This window comes from Stomoxys calcitrans, chromosome 1, assembly GCF_963082655.1.
Source record: "Stomoxys calcitrans chromosome 1, idStoCalc2.1, whole genome shotgun sequence".
In the NCBI taxonomy this organism is placed as follows: domain Eukaryota; kingdom Metazoa; phylum Arthropoda; class Insecta; order Diptera; family Muscidae; genus Stomoxys; species Stomoxys calcitrans.
The window spans coordinates 19,207,938-19,231,008 of NC_081552.1; the positions used below are offsets into that span (position 1 = coordinate 19,207,938).

Here is a 23,071-nt window from a genome sequence, read left to right on the forward strand (position 1 = left end):
TGTAGCGTGATTTCAACAGACAGACGGACATGGTTAGATCGTCTTAGATTTTTACGCTGATCAACAATATATATACTTTACAGGGTCGGAAACGGATATTTTGATGTGGTGCAAACGAAATGACAAAATGAATACACCCCCATCCTTCGGTGGTGGGTATAAAAAGAATTGTATTTCAATATATACGCCAAAAATTTCCCCTTATAAAATAAAATTTTTAAAAAGGTCACATAAGTTCAAGGTTCTCCATAATACATCATTTTGCGACCATTCTGGTACTTTCTCCAAATATGTAACTCATTGACACTCATTGACACTAATTGACACTACACAACTAAATTAATCAGGCATTGAATATTGCCATGCAGGCTTTTTCTGGCAATAATTAAAGGATATTTCATGCAGCAACCAAAAACCCTTCCCACACACATTCATTACTTATGAAATGTTTTATTTGGAAATATTAACAGAGAATGAGTTTGACAGATTGCGGGAGAGTGAAAACGGAAAAACAGTGTTAATATAATATGGCATAATTGACATTTTATTTCTTTTGACATGTGTTCTGTGTACTGGTAAATATTTTACTAGGGAGGAAAAACATGAAAATTTTCCAAGGTAAGCAGTAAATTTTAGGAAGCGGGAAAGAAGGATATAGTAGAATATATTTTCCCAAACAGTCCTGCTTGTTCGTTAGCACTCCTCGAATTACTGTGTATAAGTAATCAAACAACACAAACCTTTGGTTTGTTTCTTATGGCCGATCATTGTTAAGTTTAATACAAATATATGTAAACATTTATAGTTATTGGCAGGTTGTCAATTCAAGGCTCCCACAAACGCCTGCACACATAGACGCATTCATAAATATTTGTTATCCTTGCTCAATATTCTGCAATAAATTGTTGAGGTTCTTAACATTCTATAGCGTTTGATTGCCCGTTTACCTATATAATCTATGTTGGCTATGCTTGGCTGGCTTGTCACATATCGGTGACATTGTTATACCCTCCATCGTAAGATGGGGGTATACATATTTTGTCATTCCGTTTGTAAGACATCGAAATATTGATCTGAGACCCAACAAAGTATGTCAGTCTGTCGAAAGCACGCTTACTTTCGAAGGAGTAAAGCTAACCGTTTGAAAGTTTGCACGAATACTTCTGAGTATGTGTGGTTCAAATCGGCCCACGTTTTGATTTAGCTGCCATATAAACCGATCTTGGGCCTTGACTTCTTGAGCCTTTAGAGGGCGTTATTCTCGTCCGATTTGACTGAAATTTTGCACGTGGTGTTTTGGTATCACTTCTAACACTTCTGTTAAGCATGATTCAAATCGGTTTATAATCTGGTAAAGCTGTCATGTAAACCGATCATGGATCTTGGCCTCTAGAGGGCGCAATTCTCATCCGATTTGGCTGAAATTTCGCATGTGGTGCTTTGTTATGACTTCCAATAACTGTGCTAAATATAGCTCAAATCGGTAGATAACCAGATATAGCTGCCATATAAACCGATCTGGGATCTTGACTTCTTGAGCCTCTAGAGGGCGCAATTCTTGTCCGATTTGGCAGATATTTTGTACAACGGCTTCTCTGAAGACCTTCAATATACTTGTCTAATATGGTCTGAATCGATCAATAGCTTGATACAGCTCCCATATAAACCCATCTCCCGATTTTGCTTCTTGATCCCCTACAAGGCGCAATTCTTATCCGAATGAACTGAAATATTGCACAATGACTTCTACAATGTTCAGCATTCATTTATGGTCCGAATCGGACTATAGCTTGATAAAGCTCCAATAGCATAACAGTTCTTATTCTATATTCTCTGTTTGCCTAAAAAGAGATACCGCGCATAGAACTCAACAAATGCGATCCATGGTGGAGAGTATACAAGAAATTTTTAAAAATTCCTAATATTTAAAGAAAATTGCTACATCAATATAAATTCTCTAAACCCGACAACAGAATCGGGGGTTGTAGAAACATTTTTAAGGAAAATGTTATTTGGGACAGATACACGTAATAAAGACTTTAAAAATGTTTATGCAAAATGCAGTGCCGCAAAATGTAAAAGGCAAAATTTTCTTGAAATTTTGGCTTTAAAATTTAATATCGAAGGCTGCCTTTAGAGAGTTTTTCACGGATATTTAGCCCTAAAAAAAATCTTGATTAAAATTAAGTCTTTAGAAAAAATGTTTTTAGGTTAGGTTGAAAAGAGGGTGCACATATGAATCTGCCTCATGACACTACACACATATACTTAAGCCAGTAATCGGCTTGATGTGCGCTCTAAAAACTAAAAAGTAACCTCGAAATAGAAGTTAGGAATCCGTGCTACTAACAAAATCCTTAATTGTTTTCCATACCACTCCCCTAAGTTGATTCATGTTTTGTGTACCCACTTAGGTGGGTACCGGTATCTACCGGTGTCTGTTAGCCGCGAAAGCCGGGCAATGACATAGGAAATGCTTCAAGGTCCCCACATACCTTACACATGCTATCAAGTGAGCTCGTAGTCCTATGTGTCCCGTTACGACACCAAAACTTTACTTACCCCCTTCTTACTTCCTTTCAGTAATAGCTCCGTCCTCTCATGATCCAGATCACCCCACAGGATTTAATTATTTTTCTGTGAAAAAAATTTTATTAAAATGTTATCTTTAAAATTTAAAGAAATTTTGACATTAAAAAATAATTTCGAGGGGGTCGGGCCCGTGCTGAAGTTTTATCATTAGAGAATGTTCCGCTGAAATTTAGTCTTTAGAAAAATTTCATTAAAAGTTGTTTGGAAAAAATTTCATTAAAATTTTGTTTTTACTAAGAGTTTCATTACAATTTTATCCTTAAGCAAAAAAATTTTAAAGCCGCCTCGGCCTCAGCAAAATGTTGTCTTTGTATAATATTATAAATATGAAATTTTGTCATTTAAAAAAGTTTGCTGATATTTTTCGTTAAGAATAAATTTAATTAAACTTTTTTCTTTCGACAACGGGCTCGAGGCCCCCCACCTGGCTACGTCCATGTCTGCTATCTAAACCGATCTCGGATTTTAACTTCTTGAGCCTGTAGAGAGCACAGTTATTGTACGATTTGGCTAAAACTTTGCTTGAAATCTTTTGTTTTGACTTCCAAAAACTATGGCAAGTACTTTTCAAATCGGCTCATAACCTGCTATAGCTCCCATATAAAATGATGTCCCGATTAAACTTCTTGAGCCTATGAAGGGCGCATTTCTTATACAATTTGACTGAAATTTTGTTCAAGCACTTCTCCTACATGCTTTTCCTATATGTGTGCCAAATATGTTATGTATCGGTTTACAAATCTTGATCCTCTACTCGTAAAAGGTGCAATTCTCATCCGATTTGGCTGAAATTTTGCACAATGACTTCTTCTACGGTCTCCAACATCCAAGCTAAGTATGGGCCGACACGGTTCATAACGTGATATGGCTCCAATAGCATGCCAATTTTTATCCATTTTCTTTTGTTTTTCTATAAAGAGATACTGGGCAAAGAACTCGACAAATGCGATCCATGGTGGAGGGTGTATAAGATTCGGCCCATCCGAACTAAGCACGCTTTTATTTGTTTGATATATGTTTGCGTTTTATCAATAGAAGATCATTTACTTTGTTAGGTGGTTGGCCTCGTTTTCTTCTTATTCGCTAGCTTGAATAACAGATAAATTAACGACGGTGAAGTTAAAATTTCAGTTTTAAGACTGCCACTACCACCTATAGAAATACAATTTTAACAAATTTTACAAAGTAGATAAACTATTTTACAGAAATAGACTCTTTAACAAAATTGTATGAATAGGTAAAAATGTCCATGAAAATAAAATGATTGCAACCATTGCTTAAGAAATTATTTTAGCAAAACTTTCTTCTTCCATCCAAATCAACGTTTTTTTACACGATTGTCCTTTTTCCTCCATTTTCCTATCCATAATCATCTCAGTTTGTGTACTTCTTGGAAATGTTTATTTGTCTATAAAAGTGCCTGACACTCAGTCCTTTTTTGAACTATGCCTCTCCAAAAAACATTCGCACACATCCATACACTAATAGCACTCATGTGTAATGTTTGTGGCATATGAGTTCGAAAAAAAACTCTGAAGGCCGGCAAAGAAAGGTGGATGGACGATTATCTGTAGCAGCATGTCAAATGTTTGTTGGGCTGTCCGTCAATCTCTGAGTAAGGCCATATTGAATAGGGTGTGTGTGTGTGTGTGTGTGTGTGAGCCATGAAGGATATGCTTTAGACACTTTGACAGTGCCAATGTAGGTTTTCCTTTCCTTATTTTCCCAACAATTTACTTAATGAATTCAATTATTTATTTACTTTTAATTCCATTTACCTGCAAGCACACACTTATACATCTCTTATTTTAAGGCTGACCATTCAGCGAATGATTGACCACGGTTATTATACTATTTGAGGTTATTTTTCTAAGCTAACGCTTGAGTGATTTGTCAGAAGGATAATTTGATTTGCGTGCCACCCAGACACATTTCAATACATTCATTTAAGGGAGCAGAGTTGGAATTGCAGCAAAGTCCTCGTCGCCGCTGTGTAATCAAAGTTTAATGAAGCTCTTTTCTGATGGAAGTAATTAAATCGCCTTAATGTTATCTTGAGCATTATAAAAACCAGAAATCTCATTATCCTTAACCAGAGATCCTAGGGAAGGCCTTATAAAATTACATTCATCTCCAGGTGCTGAGATGGCCTTGCCAGGTCAAGCAGATGGATAAATACGTTTTGCAATGAATTGCTTCTTAAATACCAAATGGAAATTTAATTACATTAGGGATCCTGTATTCCAGGAGATTTGAGAAGGAGTAGTAGGGAAAGTCAGCATGAGTTTAATGTGTGTGTGTCTCTCTGGGGGAATGCCATGTAATCCTGCTACAACAGTAATAATCCTTGATTTTAATTAAGGATTAAATCTTGAAATATTATCTACATATAAATAGATATAGGTTTTCAGCCTTAGGCGTTTGCTCTCATTCTTCAGCTTCAAAGAATATATATATATTTTCGAAAATTTCTTTAATCATTTTCCTATTCATGCTGTTTTTGCTTCTTAGCAGGAAAGAAGCGAAACCATTTTAATTAAAGGTTTATAGCTTATCGACAGCATCATCATTGACCTGACAGAGTAATTCAATAAATAAAAATATTAATTAATATACGACACTAATTAAGTACAAGTATTTGCCAGCCACTTAAGTTTAACAAGCTTGGTATGAGTTTCTAATAAAATTCAGATTTGAAGCTATCAAATTACGGGGAAATGCTTGAAGTTTTGCAATTTTTATTTAATTAAAGTTGAAGTTTGTTAAAGCACCTTGGTTTGCATAGCAATCATAATTCAATATTTTACGAAAAGTGCCTCAAACCATGTTTCCACTGTGAGCATTTCCAGATTTGCGACGAGATTTCGGAAATCTCGTGTTTTGCAACGAGGTTTCCCATACATTTTCTATGTGGGCAAATCTACTTATTTAAGGAGTATGCAGCAAATCTCCTTCCGAATTCAAATGCAACACTGCGTTTGCATTGAATACCGGTTATTATTGGGATTTTTGGGCACAACTTTTTCCTAACGTCTGACAATTTAGTAGTAATTTAATAGAATCGTTTCACAAACTTAAATGCTGACCGTAATGTATATATCGAACACAATAAAAATGTTAATCAAAATAAAAACGCTGTCAAAAACGTCACTGCTGGGAAATAAAAACCGCATAAATCGTAGTTGGATCTGGGCTCTAGTGGAAACATGGTTTTATACCAAAGGTGACGAATGGTGTAACAAATGCTTGAGAGGTTTCTTCTTATAAAGTGCTCCAGAAATGGTGTGATTGCTACTGCAAACAAAAGTAGTGGTGCTTCAAAATCTTATTATTACTTATTTTTCGGGATTAGAGAACACAAAAACAAAAATTTTAGTCATCGAAAATAGCTTTATTGTCATCAAAACATTCCCCCTTAAGGTCTATACACTTTTGCATGCGTTTGAACCAATTGTCGAAGTATTTTTGCCACTATGATTGAGGTATCTCCAAAACATGCATTCTGAACGCATCAACCGTTTCTCCAGGTGTCGAAAACCGTTGACATCTCATTTTATTTTTTACATACGGGAATAAAAAGAAGTCATTCGGTACAAAGTCAGGACTATACGGCGGATGACTCATCAAATCGATGTTTTGAGTGCTTAAAAATGCAGTTGCTTGTGCCGATGTGTGAGAGCTCGCATTGTCGTGGTGAAGAGTGTTCCGTCTTCGGCGGTTGGTTTTCCTGATTTCAAGGCATCTAGCAAACAAATGGTTGTATACCACTCAGAATTGACTGTTGATCTAGTGGTACGATTGCGACATGTCCAGTTTTTCCCAAAAAAAACGGCAATCATTTGCTTGGTAGCGCTTCGTGCGCGAGCAACTTTTGTTGGATTTGGATCATCTTGAAACACCCATACTATCGACTGCTTTTTACTTTCGGGCTCATACGCCTATTTCATATTTTTCATATTTCAGTCTTGCGACCACTGGGCCCAGCCCAGTCATTCCGATCCGTGCCCCTTACAAGTATTATAACAACATCCGCATAGCAGACGGGCTAAAAATCCTCCTCCGTCAGCAACCATAATAAGACATTTATGGTGGTCACCCATAGGAGCGGCGATAAAATACCCCCCTGTGGCGTGCCTTGTGCCACTTTCTCCCTTATATTTATGCCATTGGACAGACAATTCATCCACCTGTTCCTTAGCATATGGTTTGTCCAGTCTCCAAGGACCGGGTCCACCCGGTACTGGTCTAAGGATTGGATCAGTGTGTCGGTGCGCAAGTTGTTAAAAGACCCCTCGATGTCAATGCATACCGCCAGAGTGCAGGGGCAGTCTCCGCCGACCTTCCCTTGACATAGACATGCTGTTTGTATTTGAGCAGTTCGCTGGATGTCCTACTCTTTATCATGGTGTCCACAATACGTTCCATGGTTTTGAGCAGAAAGGACGTAAGGTTTTAGGTCAGCAGGCCTTTAGTGTCGCATAACTTGCCTGGTCGAGCTTGGGTATAAATACTACCCTTGCGTTCTGCCAGGCTTTCGGAGTATATGCAAGTCCTAGGCACGCTGTGAAAATATTGGGTTGCCCAAAAAGTAATTGCGGATTTTTCATATAGTCGGCGTTGACAAATTTTTTCACAGCTTGTGACTCTGTAATTGCATTCTTTCTTCTGTCATTTATCAGCTGCTACTTTTAGCTTGCTTTAGAAAAAAAGTGTAAAAAAAAGTATATTTGATTAAAGTTCATTCTAAGTTTCATTAAAAATGCATTTACTTTCTTTTAAAAAATCCGCAATTACTTTTTGGGCAACCCAATAGTTGCCGGGTGAGGCGCCAGATAGTCTGCCTCTTTCTGTAGTAACGCCGGAAATTTTCCATCTGGTCCGGGTGACTTAAATGGTTTGAAGCTCCTCAAGGATTCCTTCACCATAAATTCCGTAATTATAAACCTACGATCAACACCATTATTCCGGCGTCTTCACGAATCCCATCGTATCCTTTGGAAAATGGGTTTTCATCAAAAGCCTCAATATATCCTCCGTTGACTCTGCTCACGCTCCCATTTACTAAAGTTTCAGTTTGAACATGGGTTTTTGAGAGAAACTTTTTTTATCTTGGCGGCGTCATTAACGCTATCGACCTACTAGCAGGAAAGCTTCCAGGAGGCACGTTTTGCCGCCATGATAATCGCATTGTATTCCTTGAGCCGTGTGTAATACACATCCCAATAAACATCCGCTTTTTTACGACGTGCTCTGTTAAAAAGTTTACGGACCTCTTTAAAAATATTGCGATCTCCCCGGTCATCCAGGATTTTTTTGGGCTGATTTCCTTTCCCGAAGAGGAAAACTATCTTCGAAGGACCCCACTAGTGCAGTTGTAATCCTGTTGAAATTTTCGTCAATGTCTTCTATGCTTGGACAATCTAAATTGGCTTGCCCAAGTCTTCTTTTGAGTAGCCTTTCGAATTTTATTCAGTTGGGTTTCAACTTATTCCGGAAGCTTATCGGATTCGGCGCTGGTCATGCTATTCCAAATTTAATGTAGCGATGGTCAGAGAATCCTGAACCTCATCGATTAGATTATCCGAACATGTCGTCACATCTAATACCTCCTCCCTAATCCTATTAACAAAGGTAGCGGTGTTACCAATATTAAGTGTTATTAGGTCGTTAGTATTCAAGAACTCTGCCAGGGCTTGGCCAAGCTAATTAGTGTTGGTACTACCACACGAAATGTGGTAAGAGTTCGCATCGCACCCTGTTAGTGCCTCTAGGGTCTTTTGCATAAAGGATGACAGACTAATAGGACTATAATCTTTCGCTTTGTTCTGGTGGGGTTTTCCAGCTTTTGGAATAAAAAAGGACCTTGGTGTCCCTCCATCCTCGACCTTGTTTACTTGTTTAGTATACTTTTTCTGCCAAGTTTTTTTCAACCTTGTATATAAAATTTAAAAATGTTAATATTTTTCTAAAATGCTCATCTCTGTTTTTGTAATCTTGTCATAACTAAATGTTCCTTCTGAAATTAATTATATTGTAATGGGCCTATACAAAATTTCAATCTTTGATAATTAAAAGCAAACATTAGAATTACCATCATGAGGGCATTTTTCCCAGCTATGGGAAGTAAATCTAATTAAAAATCATTTATAATAACCATAATAACAAACATAGTCATATTTATATTCCATTCCATGCCAAAACTCCGTAAGAATTATTTAGAACAGGTAACAGCCATGGTCAAACTAACTTCTGCCCCCATCCTTACACGAACACAAGAACATGCTAATGGCCGATTCTAAGTAATGAACACAAAACACCAAATGTCCATGTTGTACCAAAAACTTATCAGACACAATATGGACATTATCCTTTGGACAAGAAGAAGATGCATGAACATAGCTCCAACAACATTTAATGGTTTTTATAATAATGAAGTTGTAGTTGTGTTATCTGAAATCTTAAAATAGCCACTATGATGTCCCACACATTCATTCGTTGTATAAGAACATAAGTAAGGAATATTATTCATAAACTTAGTCTTAACAGTCTGCGGACTTAACCAACTACAAATACATATGCTCATAAGTGATAATAATTTCGAGTCTGGGTGATCAAAAGTCATAGGTGTGGTAATATAGTTAACTAGGGTCAATATAAACAAGTAAAAAGAGATTAAGTTCGACCGGGCCGCACTTTGGTTACCCACCACCTTTCTTTTTCCGGTGAAAAATGCATTACATATGCACCCATAGAAGCTATATCAAAATATGGTACGATTGGTATTTTTGGCAGCTATATCCAAATATAGACTGATCAGAACCATATAGGACACGGATGTCGGAAAGCTAAACATAAGTCATTGTGTCAAATGACCTTAAATCGAGAGTTGGGTCTATATGGCAGCTATCTGGACCTATCTGTGCCATCTTCAAATAAGATATCAAGAGGCCAAACTCAATACACTGCCCTTAATTTCGGCGAAATCGGATTAAAAGAGTTCTTTTTTATGGACCTTAAATCGAAAGATCGGACTATATGGCTGCTATATTCAAATCTGGATTGATCTGGGACAAATTAATATTAATCGGACAATAAATGCGCCTTTTGTGGGCCCAAAACCCTAGACCAAGAGATTGCTCTATACATCAGCTATATCTACATCTGGTCCGTATTAAAGAAGGATGTATAGAGGCTTAACACAACTCACTGTTCCAAATTTCAGCGAAATCGGATAATTAATGTGTCTTTTATGGACCCAAAACCTATATCAAGATATAGTCCGATATAGCCCATCTTCGAACTTAACCAGCCTATGGGAAAAAAATGAATCGGTGCCACGTTTCAGCGCAATATCTCTATTTTTAAAGACTGTAGCGTGATTTCAACAGACCGACGGACGGACATGGCTAGATGGTCTTGGATTTTTACGACTATCAAGAATATATATACTTTATAGGGTCGGAAATGCATATTTCGATGTGTTGCATCATGAATACAAATGTTCTAAAAATGTCTTCAAAACTTAATTTTTATACCCTCCACCATAAGATGGGGGGTATACTAATTTCGTCATTCTGTTTGTAACTACTCGAAATATTCGTCTGAGACCCCATAAAGTATATATATTCTTGATCGTCGTGACATTTTATGCCGATCTACCCATGTCCGTCCGTCTGTCCGTCCGTCCGTCCGTCTGTCTGTCGAAAGCACGCTAACTTCCGAAGGAGTAAAGCTAGCCGCTTAAAATTTTGCACAAATACTTCTTATTAGTGTAGGTCGGTTGGTATTGTAAATGGGCCATATCGGTCCATGTTTTGATATAGCTGCCATATAAACCGATCTTGGGTCTTGACTTCTTGAGCCTCTAGAGTGCGCAATTCTTATCCGATTGGAATGAAATTTTCAATGACGTGTTTTGTTATGATATCCAACAACTGTGCCAAGTATGGTTTAAATCGGTCCATAACCTGATATAGCTGCCATATAAACCGATCTTGGGTCTTGACTTCTTGAGCCTCTAGCGTGCGCAATTCTTATCCGATCAGAATGAAATTTTGCACGACGTGTTTTATTATGATATCCATCAACTGTACCAAGTATGGTTTAAATCGGTCCATAACCTGATATAGCTGCCATATAAACCGATCTTGGGTCTTGACTTCTTGAGCCTCTAGAGTGCGCAATTCTTATCCGATTGAAATGAAATTTTGCACGACGTGTTTTGTTATGATACCCAATAACTGTGCCAAGTATGGTTCAAATCGGTCCATAACCTGATATAGCTGCCGTATAAACCGATCTTGGGTCTTGAATTCTTGATCCTCTAGAGTGCGCAATTCTTATCCGATTGGAATGAAATTTTACACGATGTGTTTCGATATGATATCCAACAACTGTGCCAAGTATGGTTCAAATCGGTTCATAACCTGATATAGCTGCCATATAAACCGATCTTGGGTCTTGACTTCTTGAGCCTCTAGCGTGCGCAATTCTTATCCGATCAGAATGAAATTTTGCACGACGTGTTTTATTATGATATCCATCAACTGTACCAAGTATGGTTTAAATCGGTCCATAACCTGATATAGCTGCCATATAAACCGATCTTGGGTCTTGACTTCTTGAGCCTCTAGAGTGCGCAATTCTTATCCGATTGAAATGAAATTTTGCACGACGTGTTTTGTTATGATACCCAATAACTGTGCCAAGTATGGTTCAAATCGGTCCATAACCTGACATAGCTACCATATAAACCGATCTTGGGTCTTGACTTCTTGACCCTCTAGAGGGCGCAATTCTTATCCGATTGGAATGGAATTTCGCACGACGTGTTTTGTTATGATACCCAACAACTGTGCCAAGTATGGTTCAAATCGGTTCATAACCTGATATAGCTGTCATATAAACAGATCTGGGGATTTGATTTCTTGAGCTTCTAGAGGGCGCAATTCCTATCCGATTTGGCTGAAATTTTGCATGACGTATTTTATTTTTACTTTCAACAACTGTGTCAAATAAGGTTCAAATCGGTTCATAACCTGATATAGCTGCCATATAAACCGATCTGGGATCTTGACTTCTTGACCCCTAGAGGTCGCAATTATTATCCGATATGCCTGAAATTTTGTACGATGGATCCTCTCATGACCATCAACAAACGTGTTTATTATGGTCTGAATCGGTCTATAGCCCGATACAGATCCCATAAAAATCGTTCTCTCTATTTTACTTCGTGAGCCCCCAATGGGCGCAATTGAAATTTTGCAATAAACTGACCTCGCGATTTGACTTATTGAGACCCTTCAAAACGCAATTATTGTCCGATTTGGCTGAAATTTTGCATGCGATGTTCTGTTATAACTTCCAACAATTGTGAAAAGTGCGGTGGGAATTTGTCTATAACCTGATATAGGTCCTGTTTAAACCGATCTCCCGATATTATTTCCTCAGCCTTTACTACCCGCAATTTTTGTCCAATTTAGCAACAATTTTGCACATAGTGTTCCGTTATGACTTCTAACAACTGTGTCAAGATCGGTCCAAATCGGCCTTTAACTTGGTATAGCTCCCATATAAACCGATCGCCTGATTTGAATACTTGAGTCCTTCCCTGCCGCAATTTTTGTCCGATTATGCTGACATTTGGCATGCGATGGTTTAATACGACTTTCAACAACTGTGCCAAATACGGCCAAAATCAATCTCTAACCTGATATAGCTCCCATGTAAACCGGTCTCTCGGTTTACAGAAATTTGACAGAAGTTTGGTATGTATTGGGTTGCCCAAAAAGTAATTGCGGATTTTTTAAAAGAAAGTAAATGCATTTTTAAGAAAACTTAGAATGAACTCTCATCAAATATACTTTTTTACACTTTTTTTCTAAAGCAAGCTAAAAGTAACAGCTGATAACTGACAGAAGAAAGAATGCAATTACAGAGTCACAAGCTGTGAAAAAAATTTGTCAACGCCGACTATATGAAAAATCCGCAATTACTTTTTGGCCAACCCAATACAATGTCCAACCGATCTGCATATAATTTGGCGCGGATTGTTTTGTTACTGATCTTAACATATCTGCAAAATTTCATCAAAATCGATTCAGATTTGTGTATATAGCTCCCATATAAATGTATCACCCGATTTGCACTTAAATAGTCGTAGTAACTAGAAATTTCAACCGAAACGCACAAAATTGCATTGCAAATTGCAAAATTGCATAAATTGTTTAATTACGGATCTTAAGATATCTGCAATATTTCATCAAAATCGGTTCAGATTTAAATATAGCTCCCATTAATATGTATCGCACGGACTGTTTTGTTACTGATCTTAAACTATCTGCAAGATTTCATCAACATCGGTTTGGATTTGGATATAGCTCCCATATACATTTATCGCCGGATTTGCACTTTTGTGGTCATAGTAACGACAATTTTCAAACGATCTGTTCGAAAAATATCGGTTCAGATTTGGATATAGCTCTCATGTACATGTATCTATTGCCCGAATTTTAATTGTAGGGTAGGTGTAGGGTATAATATAGTCGGCTCCGCTCGACGTTTGCATTTCCTTACTGCTTTTTATTAAAAGTTGTACCTTTATCCTCTTACACTTTACGCCTATGCACATTATAGTCTTAAAATATTAGCAACACCGTCTCTTCTCTCAATTGCCCTTGGAGATTTCTACGTAGTCATTCAAAATGTTAAAGAGTATTTAAACTATTTAATCCTTATATGGCAAAATATGAGTGTGAGTGGCGTTTCTCATACTCATAAAATACACACATCATATGTATGCATGGGTGTTTGTACAAGTACACATACCTTGAAAACAAACAAAAGTTGAGTTATTAACACTTAAAACCATACCGTTGTGGTTGCTAAATCTACAACTCACCTCACCTACAATTGCATCACTAGACTGTTAGTGCTTATTCGATGTGTGGCAACTTTGGTGGTAAGTGAAACGTGTTCGTATTAGCAAAACACACACACACAGATTTTTCACCGCAACAACTTCAACAAAACATTTTTGTTTTAGTTTTTCTTCTCTTTTCCAAATGCCACTGTGTTTTAATGTGCAACAATATGTTCCATACTGCCACCTTTAAGTTGCTATTGCTAGTGGAAGTCTACACATCCCCCTCAGCTGTTTGGGGCCAACACAACTTGGTGCTAAATATTTCCATCTAGAAGCTCTTAATAATTATGATTATAATAATGCTACACCCTACCTACAAAGTTGCCATCGAATCCTGGTACACAGAAAAAAAATCTGCTTCAGTCACGAAATAATTTTATCTAATAAATTTTTAAATTTAAACTGCTTAAAATACGAAAATGATAATATGAAAGAAAACACTTTCAATTAAAAGAAATGCATATTCAATTAGGTACAAGTATATATCTGATCGAAAATTTTTAAATATTCAATTACTTTGCTAATTGATGCAATTAAAAAATAATTGAATTTTTTGAAATTTCAATTATTCATTTGACCCAATTAAAAACAAAAAATATATTTTAATTTTTTGGAATTTTGAATTAATTTCTTAATTTATCCAGTTTAAAAAGTTATTGGAATTTTTTGAAATTTTCAATTAATTCTATTATATGTGGGACACAGATGTTTTCCTCCTGGATCATGCACTTGAGGTGCGATGTTTGGGCAAAGGTCCCTGGAAACCTATGAAACTCCTCCGCGGGGGTTTGCAAGAAATGTCGGTTGTCGGGTAGGGTGGTGGCCTATGATATTTTAGCGTGTGTTGTACAATGAGGCGGAAGCCCTTAGCTGATGGAGGACTCTATCTGGTTAAATATGCAAGTCAAATTTTTTCGATAGAATTTCAGTGCAAAGTTATCGGTAACTTGCTGATAATAATAAACGATAATTTGTGATTTGCGCTATATTGTACTAGAATAAAACACAGCAATTATGAAATAAAGCGTATAGGGTTTAAGGCCAATTCTCATTCACACATTTTAAGGTTCCATTCAAATAATTATTGAGACAATTAACCTTTTTACAAGAAGAAGATACAGTTTTCACTCACATCATCGTACGAAAAAGTTTTCATATTCGTTTAAAAAGTTATTGAATTAATTTATTTTTTTAATTGAAATGAAAAAAAATTTTTTCAGATTCAATTAAAAACTAACTAATTAATTTTTTAATCGAAAGCGGCAAAAATTTCAATCACGACAGAACTTTTTTGTTTTTTTACCATAACTTAACCTTTGACTTAATCTAAGATTTATTTACAAAAGGGTTTACTTAAAAAAAAATAACAGGTTTAAAAATCCCAAAAATTAAAAACCGGTTTTTTAATAAAAGAAAAATCATTTTTCGAGTAGTTTGAAACCCGGTTTTAGGACCAAGGTTTATTGATTGATAACACTACATGCAAAATTTCCACCAAATCGGACAGAAATTGCTGACTGTTGGAAGTCATAGCAGAACACTACATGCAAAATTTCAGCTCGATTGGCAAAAAATGTCGCTTCCATATCAGGTTATACACCGACTTAAACCGTACTAAGCGCAGTTGTTGGAAGCCGTAACAAAACACTACGTGCAAATTTTCAGCCAAATCGGACAAAAATTGCGGCTTGTGGGACAAGAAGTCAAATCGGGAAACATGGGAGCTATATCAGGTTATAGTCCGATATGAACCGTACTTCGCACAGTTGCTGAAATGCAAAAGAGAACACTACATGCAAAATTTCGGCTCAATCGGACACCAATTGCATCTTCCCCCCCCCCCCACCAAAAAAAAACAAAAAAATTAAATAAAATCCTGGCTACGACCCTGATGGGAGCTATACCAGGTTATAGACCGATTTCGACCGTACTTATCGCAGTTGTTGGAAGTCATAACAGAACACCGCATGCAAAATTTCAGCCAAATCGGACAAAAATTAAGGCTCCTTGGGGGTCATGAATTCAAAACGGGAGACCAGTTTATATGGAAGCTATATCTAAACCTAAACCGATATGGCACATTTGTAATCCATAACGATCTGAAAATTCTCTCTTATGAAAAAAAATGTTTTTTGGTCAAAGAAAAAATAATTGTCACTGCAATCATTTCTCATTGGTACTTTTTACAAAAAATCTGCTGGCAGGTATGTTTGCAAAATTGCAAATCTTGCCCATGACCATTCCTTGCCCAGGACACGGGCAAACTTCGAGTGCCGTTGCATTCAAGTTTAAGCTTAATGAAAAGGAACCTCCATTTTATAGCCGAGTTCAAACGGCATGCCGCAGTGCGATACTTCTTTGCCCCTTCTATGCATGCCATAGTACCTTAGGAGGGGATAACCACCGCTGGCATTTGTTTTTGATATTTTCGCCAGGATTCGAATCCGGACGTTCAGCGTCATGTGCGGCCATGCTAAGCTCTGCGTTGCGGTAGCCTCCGACAGATTTGTCATTTTATTTTGCGATTTTTAAAAAAAGTTGAAAATTTTAGAATTTTGTTATATACCAAAAAACCTCCCCTAATAGTTCTTTTTCTATTATCCAAATTTTCTTTATAAAGACTTTTTTCTATTTTCCAAAAATTTCCCTACCATCATTCCTTAGCTTGTTGCAACACTTTAAATGCATTGGTACGCTGGCAAAGTTTGAATTTGTATGGTCTTGGATGATTTGGCGTTAAGTGGGCGTGTCATGTTGTTATGTGTCCCTGTATGTGCTGATGCTGCCATAAGCTACAAAGCATATGTTGCCTGCAAGTTCTCAACTAGAAAGACTAATAGTTCGTTATACACAGGCAACATATAGTTTGGTTGTATGCTTAGAACATATACTTAGTTACCTGTTCATAATAGAGCGAAGTACAAAAGCGCACAGCCACATTCACACACACACATACATTTGCACACAAGACTAACACCACATCACGCCAATGTAGCTATTAAGATTCGAAGGTACTTTACAGCGTATTAAACATATTTAGCATAAGGATTTGTCATTACACAACATTCATTTTGCACACTCGCACTTAGAGACTGAAACTCCCCCTCACATACATACTCCTTCTCTTCATATAACTCACCTAATATTCTAGGGACTTTGGCATAGAAGCAAAGGATAATTAAATGTTGTGTTGCTACTCATGTAGCTTTACTTAATTTGGTTTCATTGTACCAAACTCAACTCACAACTCTTGCCGTGACTGGCTGCTCCTCGGAGGCATTGAAGACAGCAGCATAAAAGGAGCACAGCAGCACATTCAAAATCGAATGAGACACATTGTCGAGGGTATGGTTGAGTGTGGGATTTTCAGGAAATAGGTGTAAAATACTTGAGTTAATGAAATTTTTTCTCTAATAAAGTTTGTAACAAGCATTATAATAAACATCAACGAATGCTCGGGTGCACCAGCAGCAATAAATGTCACAGAAAATTGGATGGTGGAAAGCAGCAGAAGAGACAAAAAGCATCTTTGCTTAGTTTGAATGTGTATTAACATGTCATGTGTTAGATTTTGTCTAGAGCCATCCATGGTCGGACGTTTGGTGGTATGGGGTGTTGGTATCTAGGCAAAGTTGCACGATTATAGTACAAGTTTTTTTTTATGTTTAATAACAACGTGATCTTTTCGCCAAGAATAAAAATAAAAATGTTACGGATTTTTTTATACCTTTACTTTGTAATAGAAAACAAGGTTAATATTATGTTAGTGAAATGACAATATGGCATTTGGTGACTATTTAATTATAGAAGTTACTTTGTTAGAGCTTTAATGGTAAAGTTTAGTATTAAATTCAAAAATATTTTAATAAATACAACGAATAAAAATAAAATTAAAAATTAAATAAATCAAAACAAATACTAAGACTAATTTTAATAAAATAATGCAAGACAAAAAAAAGGAAAATAAAATAAAAAATAAAACAAAATAAATAAAAAACCAAATAAAATGAGTTAAAGTATATAAAAATACAAAACAAAATAATAAAATATTAAATAAATAGATAATATGAAAAAAATATGTATATATTAATAAAAAAAAAAAATAAATTAAGTAAAATAAACTCATCCAAAAAATACAAAAATATCAAAAATTAGATTAAGGGTTAATGATATATATTGCAAATTTTGCCCATGAACATTCCACTAAGGAACTGGGGCAAACTTCTCACATATCAATGAGTGCAGTCCAATTCAAGTTTAAGCTCAATGATAAGGGGCTATAGCCGAGTCCGAACGGCGTGCCGCAGTGCGACACCTTTTCAGCGTTCAGCGTCAAAGGCGGACATGCTAACCTCTGCGCTACGGTTAATAAAGCCTTAAAAAGATCTAAAATAAAATAAAATCTTTCTCGGAAATAGACATATGTTGGTTTTTAAAAATTTGTTACTTATGAAGAGATTTCAGCAGTAATGCTGTGACAATGCAAATCTAAAGTTTTCCATATTAAATTCAAATAAAAATATAATAAAAATACAAAATAAAATTATGTATATTGCATAGGTAGATAAAATAAAATAAATGTAAAAGAAAACAATTATTAAGTAAATCAAACTTATACAAAAACAAGTAAAAAGGCGTTAAGTTCGGCCGGGCCGAACTTTGGATACCCACCACCTCGGGTATATATGTAAACCACTTTCCATCAAAATCCGGTGAAAATTGCATACCTTATGTCCCATAGCAGTTATATCGAAATATGTTGCGATTTCGACTTAATATTAAAAACTACAAGTCATTGTTCAATTGTGTATAACAAAATATTGGTCTTTTTAGTAGCTATATCTAAAAATAAACCGATCTGAACTTTAAATCGAGAGATCGGTCTACATGGCAGCTATATCCGAATCTGCACCGATTTGAGTTAAGTTGCAGAAACATGTCGAAGAGTCTAACACAACGCACTGCCCCAAATATCAGCGAAATCGGACAAAAAGTGCGCCTTTTATGGCACCAAAACCTAAAACCGAGAGATCGTTTTATATAGCTGCTATATCCAAATCTGGACTGATCTGTACCATATTGCAGAAGTATGTCAAGGGGCATATTTTAACTCACTGTCCCAAATTTCGGCGACATCGGACACTAATGCGCCTTTCATGTGCCCAAAACCTTAAATCGAGAGTTCGATCTATATGGCAGCTATATCCAAATCTGAACCGATCAGAGTCAAATTGAAGGAAAATGTCGAAGGGCCTAGCACAACTCACCGTCCCAAATTTCAGCAAAATCGGATAATAAATGTGGCTTTCATGGGCCTAAGACCCTAAATCGGAGGATCGGTCTATATGGCAGCTATATCCAAATCAGGACCGATCTGGCCCAAATTGACGAAGGATGTCGAAGGGCCTACCACAACTCACTGTCCCAAATTTTCGGAAAAATCGGATAATAAATGTGGCTCTTATGGGCCTAAGACCCTAAATCGGAGGATCGGTCTATATGGCAGCTATATCCAAATCTGCACCGATCTGAACCAAATTGATGGAAGATGTCGAAGGGCCTAACACAACTCACTGTCCCAAATTTCAACGTAATCGGATAATAAATGTGGCTTTTATGGGCCTGAGATCCTAAATCAGAGGATCGGTCTATATGGCAGCTATATCCAAATCTGGGCCGATCTAAGCCAAATTGACGAAGGATGTCGAAGGGCCTAACACAACTCACTGTCGCAAATTTCAGCAAAATCGGAAAATAAATGTGGCTTTTATGGGCCTAAGACCCTAAATCGACCGATCGGTCTATATGGGGGCTATATCAAGATATAGTCCGATATAGCCCATCTTCGAACTTATCCTGCTTATGGACAAAAAAAGAACCTGTGCAAAATTTCAGCTCAATATCTGTATTTGCAAAGACTGTAGCGTGATTTCAACAGACAGACGGACGGACATGGCTAGATCGTCTTAGATTTTTACGCTGATCAAGAATATACATACATATACATACATATACATATTCCGATGTGTTGCAAACGGAATGACAAAATGAATATACCCCCATCCTTCGGTGGTGGGTATAAAAATATGGAAAATTACATACAATTAAATCAAAAAGTATTGAAAAAAAATATCAAAAATAAAAAAAATTTTAATAAAATCAGATATTATTAAAATAAAAAAAAACAAGTTATGGTTCATTTCGGACCATAATTAAACTGAATATTGGAACCCATAGTAGAAGCCATTTTGTAAAATTTCAGATCATGTGAGAAGCCGTGGTATAAAATTTTAGCCAACTCGGGTAATACTTGCGCCCTTTAGAGGTCCCACATCGGTTTATATGGCATCTTTATCAGGTGAGATTTCCGCGATAATGTTACGAAACTAAAAAGCTAAAATTTTGCATTACAAATTAAAGCCCAAAAAAATTTAAATTTTTACCAAAAATGTCTACAAAATCTTTTTGCCCGTCTAATTCTAGTTTATTAAAGCTGTGCCAGATAAGAACTGTCAACTTTTGACTTTATCAAGCAGACATCTTAAATGGAAGCTATTTAGAAAAACCTTCATTATATTCCTGCTTCCATTCTATTGTGGGAGTTAAGCTGTGTCTTTTCACAAACAGCTTAAGTCTGTTTAATATATGCAACAATTTACAAAGTTTTGTGTACGTTTCCTATTAGACTTCATCAAAAGGCACAACAAACTAGGAAGCAACACAATGTCAAGAAAAAATAAAACAAGAAAACAAAGACCCAAATCCTCCAAATCAAGTTCAGCATTTGTTTTTTCCACACTTTCCTTTGGCATTGCCATTTCCTGGTCTCACAAATGCGAATCTAAGAATTTTTCAAACACTTTGTAAAATTGTCTGTGTGTATGTGTGTTAGTTCATTCACCCATAAAACATGCAACAACTTATATAAAAAGTTTATAGCTTGACGTTAGGCATTTCTCGTATTTTTTGCCTTGGGTATCCTTTTTAAAAACGAAAACAATTTTTGACATGTCTATTTAATCCTCCATAAATTGCTTTGACCTTTTCTGGGGCTTTACTTGGGAAATGCGTGCCTGCAAGTATGTAAAATACTTCTTTACACTTCCCCCACACCATCAAAGTTTGCAGTAAGAGTAAAACTAAAGACTGGATAACATTAAGTCACGTTTTCGCACCATTAACCCATAAACTCTGGCAACAGAGACAAGCACAGCCTCAAATGCAAACAGCTGTAGAAATTATTATGCATAAATTTCCAAACAAACACAGAAATCAACAAACATAAATATTGAACTTTATATAGGATTCAACACATACACAAACTCTTGCACAAAACACTTTTGAATCCTTACTCTTGTTTAGAGGCCTTCAAAACGCGCTGCCCCTTTTCTGTTTTTTTTTCTCTTTTCGAGAGATCAAGAGCTTTGGCCTCATATTAGCTAAATCCCATGTAAAATATTATAAAATATTTAATATGCACAGAACATTCATGTATTTCCACAACAAAGTGGCAATCATCCTTCCAAGGAAAACATCAAGTGGAGTGATGGTGAAGTCTCTTCGCCCACACACAATGTTAGGAGTCTTAGCTTTTAGTGAAATAACTTAAGACAAAGGATACAATGCTGCAAAGAAACAATAACAAAATAATATTAAGTAAAATAAAAAGAAATGAAATAAAATAAAATAAAATAAAATAAAAAAAAAAAAAATAAAATAAAATAAAATAAAATAAAATAAAATAAAATAAAATAAAATAAAATAAAATAAAATTAAATTAAATAAAATAAAATAAAATAAAATAAAATAAATTAAAATAAAATAAAATAAAATAAAATAATATAAAATAAAATAAAATAAAATAAAATAAAATAAAATAAAATAAAATAAAATAAAATAAAATAAAATAAAATAAAATAAAATAAAATAAAATAAAATAAAATAAAATAAAATAAAATAAAATAAAATAAAATAAAATAAAATAAAATAAAATAAAATAAAATAAAATAAAATAAAATAAAATAAAATAAAATAAAATAAAATAAAATAAAATAAAATAAAATAAAATAAAATAAAATAAAATAAAATAAAATAAAATAAAATAAAATAAAATAAAATAAAATAAAATAAAATAAAATAAAATAAAATAAAATAAAATAAAATAAAATAAAATAAAATAAAATAAAATAAAATAAAATAAAATAAAATAAAATAAAATAAAATAAAATAAAATAAAATAAAATAAAATAAAATAAAATAAAATAAAATAAAATAAAATAAAATAAAATAAAATAAAATAAAATAAAATAAAATAAAATAAAATAAAATAAAATAAAATAAAATAAAATAAAATAAAATAAAATAAAATAAAATAAAATAAAATGCAATATAATGAAATGGATCGGAATGAAATAAAATTGAGTAAAGCAAAATTAAATGAAGTAAAATAAGGTTAAATAATACAAAATAGCCTTAAATTAATATATAAGAAATAACAAAATTAATATTAATTATATTATTAAAAAATAAAATTATATTAAAAAATAAAAACAAAAATTAATATAAAATTTCATAAAGATTTAAAAAGAAAACAAGTAAAAGCGTGCTAAGTTCGTCCGGGCTGAATCTTGGGAACACACCACCATGGATTCTGCTAAAAATATGTACAAACTAAATTTTATTGGGGCATAATTTCATTCAACATACCAAACTTCTGTCAAACCAGAACCGAACAAAAATAATCGAAAAACCGGTTTATCTGGGAGCTATATCAGGTTATAGACCGATTCGAACTGTACTTAGCACAATTGGAAGTCGTAACAAAACACTATGTGCAAAATTTAAGCCAAATCGGACAAAATTGCGGCTTCCAGGTGCTCAAGAAGTAAAATCGGGAGATCGGTTGATATGGGAGCTATGTCAGGTTATAAACTGATAATCCCCAACGACCTACATAAATAAAATGTACCCATGTAAAATTTCAAGCAGCTAGCTAAATATATGTGTTCGACCGCTATCGTGATTTCGACAGACAGACCGACGGAGGGACGGACATAGCAAAATCGTCCCAAAATGACCAGACGATCAAGAATAAATATTCTTTACGGGGTCGCAGATCAATATTTCGAGGTGACTAGGTTAGTATAATTCCCAAATAAATTTTGGTCATTATAACCGCATCAGGGTATGTCATAAAGCAGGGGACAAATTGCGCATCCGTCTCGTTCATCAGTCTTTTCCCCATTTGATAGTCTGATGACTGGTTGCACGCTTGAAGCATTATTCGCGACTATAGGTGCTAAGGCATTCACACCTGTAGTAGGGATGGACAACATACTATGGTCCGATGCCACCACTGCGGTAGTTGGGTCATTGGAGTCCATCTTAGGCCGGTCTGCCGATTTAGGGTCTTAGTCTCGTAAAGACAGTATTTATTACTAGGTTTTTTTGAAATTCGGCAAAATGTGTTGAGATTACCAAAATTTGTGCCGTGTATGGTCCAAATCGGACTATACCTTAATATAGCCCCCATATAGACCAATCTTCTGCTTTAAT

At 35.2% G+C, this 23,071-nt stretch overlaps 1 protein-coding gene across 11 annotated transcripts in view; it reads left to right on the forward strand.

The window, feature by feature from the left end:
- Window positions 1-23,071, forward strand: part of LOC106082501 (CUGBP Elav-like family member 4) — a 1,058,181-nt gene that overhangs the window by 430,099 nt on the left and 605,011 nt on the right. The window lies entirely within an intron of this gene.